The sequence below is a fragment of the Helicoverpa zea genome, chromosome 22 (genome assembly GCF_022581195.2).
Source record: "Helicoverpa zea isolate HzStark_Cry1AcR chromosome 22, ilHelZeax1.1, whole genome shotgun sequence".
Taxonomy (NCBI): domain Eukaryota; kingdom Metazoa; phylum Arthropoda; class Insecta; order Lepidoptera; family Noctuidae; genus Helicoverpa; species Helicoverpa zea.
Window position 1 is genome coordinate 9,296,799 of NC_061473.1, and position 8,736 is coordinate 9,305,534.

Consider the following 8,736-nt stretch of genomic DNA (forward strand, 5'->3'; position numbering starts at 1 on the left):
TTAAAGAAGGTTGTATCTTGTATCTAGAAGTCGATTGGACATTTTGACATTTTGTACATAGTTGTAAATAGGTAGGATGGATTATTAGAGTCTGGCCAACGAAAGCTGACCACGAATTATAGTTCGGCCATTCAGAGAATGCGTTCCTGACACGTCGCGATTGAACTGACGACGTAACTACATTCATTGATTATTGATATAATAATGTTGTTTTAATGCTCCTCAATTGTTAAAACGGTAAACAACCAGCAAAAATATTTTTATCGTAACTGCAACGCCATTGCAAAGTTACGTCGTCAGTTCAATCGCGACGTGTCAGGAACGCATTCTCTGAATGGCCGAACTATAATTTCGAAACTTTTAATATGGCAATATTTTAGAACTGTCAAAATTGTCCCATTGACGTTTCCTAATAAAGTCAGTTTGTTTTTTATTTCATCTTATTTTCATTGGTTTTGTATAAAATAATGCCGAAAACAATTAAAAGTTCGACGAGAAAGCTTCTATTTACTATGATTGACAAATATAAAGACGTACAAAGTGATTTGAATCAGAAATTTGCAGAGAAAATACGATGACTGGATTGTCATTTCACTTTTAGGTTAGTTTCTTGAATTTCCATTGAAACATCTTGATACTTTTGACTTATTTGCAAAAAACGCAATAGTTTTCACGGTGTATCTACTTTTCAGATAATATTAACGAGGACTCAGGACAACGACTACGAGGAAAGAAGGTCGACTTCATGTTGAAGAGCAATACAAATTAAGGGATCGTCTTATTGATACCGAACCTGAACCCTTCATAATACATGTTGGAGGCACTAGCAGTAGCAGTGAAGCCAATTCTATAATATCAGGTGTAGAGTACTTGGAATCCGATTTCAATTATGACTCCTAACTCCTTTATTGTGTTGATTTAATTGTATCGGTGCTATCTATTACATCAAATAAACGTTTTGTAATAACTTTTTTTTTAATTCATCCCTGTGGACTTCAATGCATGCAGAAGTTAATAAATGCCATACCCTGGCTATGCTATGGCATTTTTTAATAATGTTATTACAGTCATAATTTTCTGATATGAAACACTGTTACATTAATGGGATATTAATGTATCAGTGTTATTATTAGTTTAGAATAATAATAAGTATCAACTCCGTTTAAGCAGCGTATAGCCGGGGTTGGCAGCTCTTGATTTTTTAAAATTGCCGCCTTTTTTCTTGGACAGCTTTCGTTGGCCAGACTCTATCCATCCATTATTAGACTTACCTTATTAGGTGTCTCGTTTGGCGCGGTCCGTGGATGGGTGACGTGTTTGTCATGATGAGTCATGTTTCGAAGGCACGATAAATTGACGGGTCCCGGCTGTCATTTGAATATCTTTGCCAGTCGTTACGGGTAGTCAAAAGCTAGAAATGTGACAAAAACTCTAACTGAGGAGCATCGAGTTGCTTGGGTAACTGGGTTGAGGAGGTGAGATAGGCAGTCACTCCATGTAAAACACTGATACTCAACTGCATTCGTTTAAGGAAGAAGCTAGGCAGATTACTGTGGATGTTACTTAGCTAAGAGCACTGCTATAGATAGTTCAACTCAGATTTGCGCGCGGCCCTATGTGTGCGTCGGCTTGTAAATATACAACTTTCATTCGTGTGACAGTGACGTCGTCCGAGCATGACGTGTTCTTATCGCTTTTTGTTTTGGGTACAGTCGTTTACAAAAATGTCTAGTTCTTCACGGAGAAAATGTTTAAGGAGTCAGGTAACGTTTCAAAAAATGAAACAACATTCAAAGCTTTTTATTATTACATTTTACAGTTTTTCATTATTTTCTCATACGTTTTTTCAAATTGACATTGACAGTATCTAAGAAATAAATGAGGTGAAATATCTAAGATGAATTAAATACTCCTTACATATTTTCTAGCTCGGGGTACGAGGACAATAAATAAAAGTGTGGACTAAAAATGCAAAATACATCATAGGTATGATTTTTCAAGTAGCGATTCAGAATCATTAGGTATAAATAAATAAACATTAAATTACGTAATAACTGTTTTTCTTTAAACCGCCGTAACGTACCCCTAAATAACTGTATTTGTACCCGACTGTACCTCTTGTCACGCACACAAAGTCACTGTATATGTACAAGGGTTACCCACACATAAGGCCGCGCGCAAGACTGAGTTGAACTTACTATAACAGATTCAGGCTGATTCTTCCCAGATTCCTTTCTCATCTCGTTATATATTCAACACATTACCAAAACCAGGATAAATAAAAGTAGAAAAAATAGTCTTATGATCTTACCGTGCCGCTGAACTTATTAGTCTAAAATATTTATTTTTACTTAGCAACAAATTCTATCTCAGATTGTTTGTATACCTTTTAAGTTTCTTAGTTTATAATTGGTTATTCTTGATCAAGGTATTTTGCGTCTGCCTAGGAAATTAAGTAAACATAGACTGAAATTCAGAATTCGCGATGGAAATTAATTGACTATGATAACAAACTTTAACTAAGTCAATGACTAAATGTAATGAATTCGGTTACTTAGGTACTAGTTTTAAACTACGGTTTTACTCATATTTTGCTAAGTAAATGCAAAATGTTAATGTTATGGACGCGTTACAGACGAAAAAAACAGTTTTTTTCCGATTACCGTAGGTCGAAAGTATATTTTCATTTCAAACCAAGGAATATTACTGTTACTGTTACAGCCTTTTTATCGTCCCACTGCTGGGCTGCGGCCTCCTCTCACACAGAGAAGGATTGAGCATTAAGCTTGTGGCACATTATAACAGCACCGCAACAGCACGGCTGCAGCACGGCGTCGCCTCGAATTAAGACTACGGCTAGCTGCCAGCGCGCTAACCACGCGCTGTCCGCTCGCCGTCGGCGCGCCGTCCGCTCGCCGTCGGCGCGCCGGCCACGCGCCGGCCGCGGGGTGTAAGCTAGCTGTCACCGCAAACTCAATATTATTTTAAGACGATTATGATTGAACACGACGTAATGACGTTGTTTCGCTGCCGGCTCGGAGTCGGCGCGCAATTAGCACGCCGTCGGCGTGCTGTACGCATGAGGACCGCTCGCTTGCAGCACGCGGGCGGCGAGTCGAGTTGTGTGGAAGCGGCAAGCACGCTGACTGCTCGCCGTTGGCTTTTTCATATTGAAATTACGAACTATATTATAATATACACGATTTAATGCTCTAAATTAAATGACAACTTAAATGCTGGTGTGGAGCCGTGCTGTTGCAGTGCCGCTATAATGTGCCATAACCTTTAATCGCCACGCTTGCTCAATGCGGGTTGGTGATTTCAGACTATATAGTCCAGGTTTCCTCAAGATGTTTTCCTTCACCTTTTTATCAGCCATTAGTGTCCAAGATATACTTAGAAAGTACATACAAACTTAGAAAAGTTGCATTGGTACTTGCCTAAACTGGAATCGAATCCACACCCTCATACTTGAGAGGTTGGTTCTTTACCCACTAGGCTACCATGACTACCTTGTATATACGCATTATCTAGTCTACGAATCACAAAAAATCTACTTCAAAAACAGTCACAATCCTTCAGACTTTACCTACCCAAATTCATACGAACAGCAATAACGGCGGGAAACACGCCGCCATGTTGTTTTATTTGACAGCTGTCAAATTACGAGTTGTCACGCCGGAGCCGGCTGTCACTCGAATCGTTGCGTAGTGATGAACTTTGACAAAAAGTTGCGAGTAGATTATTTTCGTATTTTGGGAAGGTCACATGTTTCCCCCCTTTATAAAAGATTTCCTCAAATTATTCAGATTATTTCAGTAGAGCTCGCGTTACTTATATGAGTTTTTGTTTTTTTTTTATATGATTACCTAGTAGGTTATTATTAATTGGATATCTGATCCTAACTAATATTATAAATGTGAAAGTAACTCTGTCTTAAACTACTGAACTGATTTGTGTGAAATTTGGTACAGACATAGTTTGGAACTTGAGAAAGGACATAGGATAGTTTTTATTACAAAAAATATAAAAGTAAAATGTATTCTGGACATATAGCGCCATTCGTTTGACAAACGAAAAATCTACCGGAAGTCACTATTCCAGGCGCACAAAGTCGCGGGCAAAAGCTATTGGCAATTTATAACAAGAAAATATATTGACTATGAAATATATTAAATATAATTATTGACTTTAAACAAAATTCGTTCTTAATTCCTAATCTAATTGAAAACGGTTTCTGCCACAAACCAGTCACAGCATGTAAAAACTGATTCCTTTTAAAAAACAATGAAAGATAAAAACACTTCATTCCAACAATTTCAATTTCAGACTGAAATAAATTAATATGTGAAGCCAATAACGACCCAAACAAAATTCAACCTTATTCTCAAGTGTATAGGGTTGCTTTTTGAATGTCTGGGTCCTTGTAGTGGAAAATTGTAAAGGATTCTCAGATCATTGGAAAAGTAAGAGGTTTACTAACTAACTAGCAATTGTGCGCGGTTTTGCTCGGTTTTTACGTTAATATAGAATGGGTTTAATAAGGGAAATAAGCTTTTCCCATGTGAATGTGGTTGAAGTTTTTATTGCTATCCATTTATGGTTTATGCATGTGTTTCCTTTGAGTTATATTTTTTTCCTCTTTTTGTTTTCTCACTACGTAGATTAAACTTTTTGTGTCATTTAATGGCTTAGTTCATGCTGTGTAAATTAAATTAGTATTATAATCGGATAGGAGGAGCCCATGGCTAAATAAAAGCTAAGCTAAGTTTGATAAGGTTAAGCAGCGCTTATCAAGCTTAGAATGGGTGACCATCTTGTCACATCCCTCTGAGTTTCGGAAGACTTTGCGTAGCCATGAGCTCCACGGTAAGGTGATCTTCACACTGCCCCGCATCACGCTGCATATTGCGTGTCGACGCACCTACGCGCGTTCCTGCGGGAGTGCAGATCTGCATCATCGTGCGGGTTTTTCGCGCACTCACGCGCGTAGGTGCGTTTAGTAGATTCACGCACGGCGGCTCTCATAGAGTTCTATTTTCAAATATACACGTCACGCCCATTCAAAATCACGCGCGGCACTGCGGGATTCAGTGTGCCATACCTTGCGTCTCGCCCCGCACCTACGCGCGGGGGTGCGTGTTTCTCCGCGTGTATGCGCGTGATCCGCATGAACGCGCGTGGATGCATTTTCAGTGTGTTGGACTATGCGTGTTTTCCATACAAACGGAGATATTTACAAGCAACAGAAAAAAACGCATCCACGCACTACGCTGCATCATGCGGGGCAGTGTGATAATCGCCTTATACTCTATTTTATTTCTGAACTAGCCGTTTTCCCGCTGTTTCACCCGCGTCCCGTGGGAGCTACTGCCCGCACCTGGATAAAATATAGCCTATGTTACTCGAAGATAATATAGCTTTCTAATGGTGAAAGAATATTTAAAATCGGTCCAGTAGTTTTTGAGTTTATCCATTACAACCAAACAAACAAACAAAGTTTTCCTCTTTATAATATTAGTTTAGAAATGCACTAGAATTTGATCTATGCTTCCATTTCAAAATTTAACAAATAGTCCAATGCCTTATAGTCTATCAACCCAGGAATATCGAGTTACCTAACAACTGGATTCAGGAGGTCAGATAGACACTCGCTCCATGTAAAATACTGCTATTGAACTGCATCCGGTTAAACGGATCCCAATTGCCATAAAGTTGGGCAAAGGCAAAGCAATATCAATAAATTAATCGTCAAGGCAAAACGGTCGGAAATGATACAACTCTCACTCTGAGAAGGTAATTTATATCTTTATACGTGCTTAGAGCATCTAAATAACCGGAGACGCCATTTGTGGAATAATGTGGTAAACCAATATGAGCCCGCCTCAGCAGGCATGAAGGCGCGGCTCCACCGCAGTGCACGCTGTGCACGGACACGCGGCGTATTTTAGCTGCGTGTATTCATTTGTTTGACAACGTGGGTCTACGTTTCCACTGAAGTACACGAATATGACCTACGACTATGAATAGCGTGGCACGGCGCACGGGTAGACCCACGCTGACAGCGTTGAGATACGTAACCGCTTACAACAACTGCTCTGCGATAACCGAGCTGTACATAGTCGTGGGTCTTATTCATGTACTCCAGTGGAAACGTAGACCCACGTTGACAGCGTTGAGCTATGTAACCGCCTATTCGAGCAAGCCACGCGTGTATCAATGACGTCAATTCAAGCGTAGCCTCTCCGTGGGTTGCAGTGGACACAACCACATACATTTTCTTACAAAGCGAAGCTTAATACACGTGCGTAGCCTCTCCGTGCACCGCGGTGGGCCCGCGCCTTTACGACAGGGTTAAAAAATAGTGATTATTATTGGTCCACATTTTTGACTGGCTAAACATATTGATTTTTTTTTAATAAATTGATTTTTTTATTGTAACAAAAACCTTCACCTAAGATATGACAAACATTGAGAGTGACGCTTGTGACGTCACGCCTACGTATTTGTGCTTAGAAGTGACATAACATAAAATTTAATTCATTGGGTGCGTATATGTACTCGCCGAAATTGTTCTTGTTATTGTCATTTTGTGGCGTAACGATGAAAATTAGGCTATGTGTTACATAGCCTAATTTTAATTTTAATTTTAATTGTAATGTAGTGTAGTGTGTTTACTACATTGGAAGTCCCACGCACAAACTGGCAGAATCTTTCACATTTACATAGATTTGTATTCCTAGCCATTCCGGTCGTCTAGATGATCTAAGTCGTAAAGCTTTTACGCTAAGCGGTTCTGTGCATGTTGATTAGTCGTTCATTCACTCGTTCAGTGATTTATTTCGTTCAATCATTCCTTCCAGTTCCGGATTTCGAATACAGATTCGTTAGGAAGTGAAAGAAAGTAGGTATACATTTATTTACTGTTGAAAGCAAATTAATGTAGCAAAAGTTATATGTAAGAATGTATATGTAAGTTATGAATTCTTTTACATTCAATTTTGACAAGCATAAAGTTAGTTAAGACTAGCCGTGTTTCCACGGTCTCACCCGTCCTGTGGAAACTGCAATACATCTTCCCGGCACCCTAGGCCAGATCGTTCATATGAGTGGGTCGAGTGGGTCCATTATCTCAGCTTACGTATTCAAAGACAACTAGCTAATGTGGTTATTATATTATAATTATCGGCTGAAAAAAAAACATTATAAATCCGAATTGAGAAAAGTGCTCGTTTTTTTACACACTTTTGATAATTTAAAGATAAGAAGAAGGTCTCAAGAAAAGGTGAAAGTAAACATGATAATATTACAGGGCTTTCAGAATTTTAGTACCAGCCAGAACTTCAGAAAAAAAAAGCAATTGAACTGATTTCAATAAAGTATAGGCATAAATTCTTAAGATCTTGAAAAAGAGACATAAACTTCAAAAGGAAATGAAAAGCCTTTGTCATCTGTTTTAAACCTTTATTTCACCTTCACAGTTCACCGTTCAACTAGTTCATTCACTCGTTCAATCATTCAGTGAGCGACGGCGTTTGATTCGTTCGTTCATTTGGCGGTTTATTGGTCCATTTCCCTTGCTAATTGTGTTCATTATTTATTCAGAGGTAAGATTGAGTTGTTAGAGATTAAGTTATATGGTGGAAAGAACCTTAAATAGTTGAGCTGAAAATACTTAGGTTCAAAATTAATCTTAGGTAATTTTAGGGTTTGTATACGCACATAAATTAATTCTTAACTTTAACCCCCCGATCGAAAAAGTTAGTTGCTTTTCAGGCTACAGGAGTAACTAAGTCGCCCAAGATCATAAGTTGCCTAGTTACAATACTTAGTTAACTTTGGTTCTACTTTAGAACAACAAATGTGTTTAAATTATAAGACGTAATACATTGATTCATGAAAGTCCTTTTGATTCATGAAAAGTAAAATTTTCGGCATACCGAGTAAAACCATGTAATAAAACGTAAGTCCTATGACCTTTTAAACAGACGTGACCGCAGACAGAGAGACAGACATATGTATATTGAAGTTAGATTTAATTCAGTAACCGCCATTAAGTTTGAACCACGGACGAAAGAAAGATAGCGGAGGTGCCATAAGGAAGGTGGGTAAGGTGCCTTCTTGTAGGCCAAGTAACGAACGATAGGCTTCATCGGTTAGGTACTAGAACTAACGAGGTGTTCGAGTTCCTTGTCAGATCAAAACCAATCTGTTAAAGATTGGTCTTTATCATGGTGATTTTAATTTGAAAATAATGGGTGGGTTCCACAAAAGGCGTGTAAGTGCGGAGATAGTAACGTTCCTCGTCCCCCAAACACCCGCATGTTGTCGCGCTACTTTCTTAGGAGCTTTTGCGTTATGACATCTCCGATAGTCATTTTGTTCTCCATGGCTTGAACTAACTTCAAGCCATTTTGCTTGGCAGCGACGTTGGCACGCGGTGTATAAGCTATTTATTTGCAAGCGACGACGGGGTATTTGCTTGCTAATTTTATTTATCTACATATTATTGTTTTGACTGTACTTTAGGGTATATAAAAGGTTAGTTAAAAGCGGTTGGTGTCTACTCCAAAATACATAAAGGGAAATTTCTAATGCACTCGTTTGCATTAAAGAGCATTTTAAGACTAGCGGATTTTCCGCACGATATCGCAAGTCCCGTGGGTTGAAAGCTCAGGGCCAGTAACCTTTAGCCTTCTTCGATAGATAGAGTGTCGAACTATGAAAGAACCTTCC

The 8,736-nt window shown here is 38.8% G+C and overlaps 1 long non-coding RNA gene across 1 annotated transcript; it reads left to right on the forward strand.

Moving 5' to 3' along the window:
- The first annotated feature begins 393 nt into the window (after nt 1–393).
- On the forward strand, nt 394–967 carry LOC124641231. The gene is made up of 2 exons (XR_006985652.1): nt 394–601; nt 693–967. It is a non-coding gene; the product is annotated as an uncharacterized LOC124641231 (long non-coding RNA).
- Nucleotides 968–8,736: the final 7,769 nt, after the last annotated feature.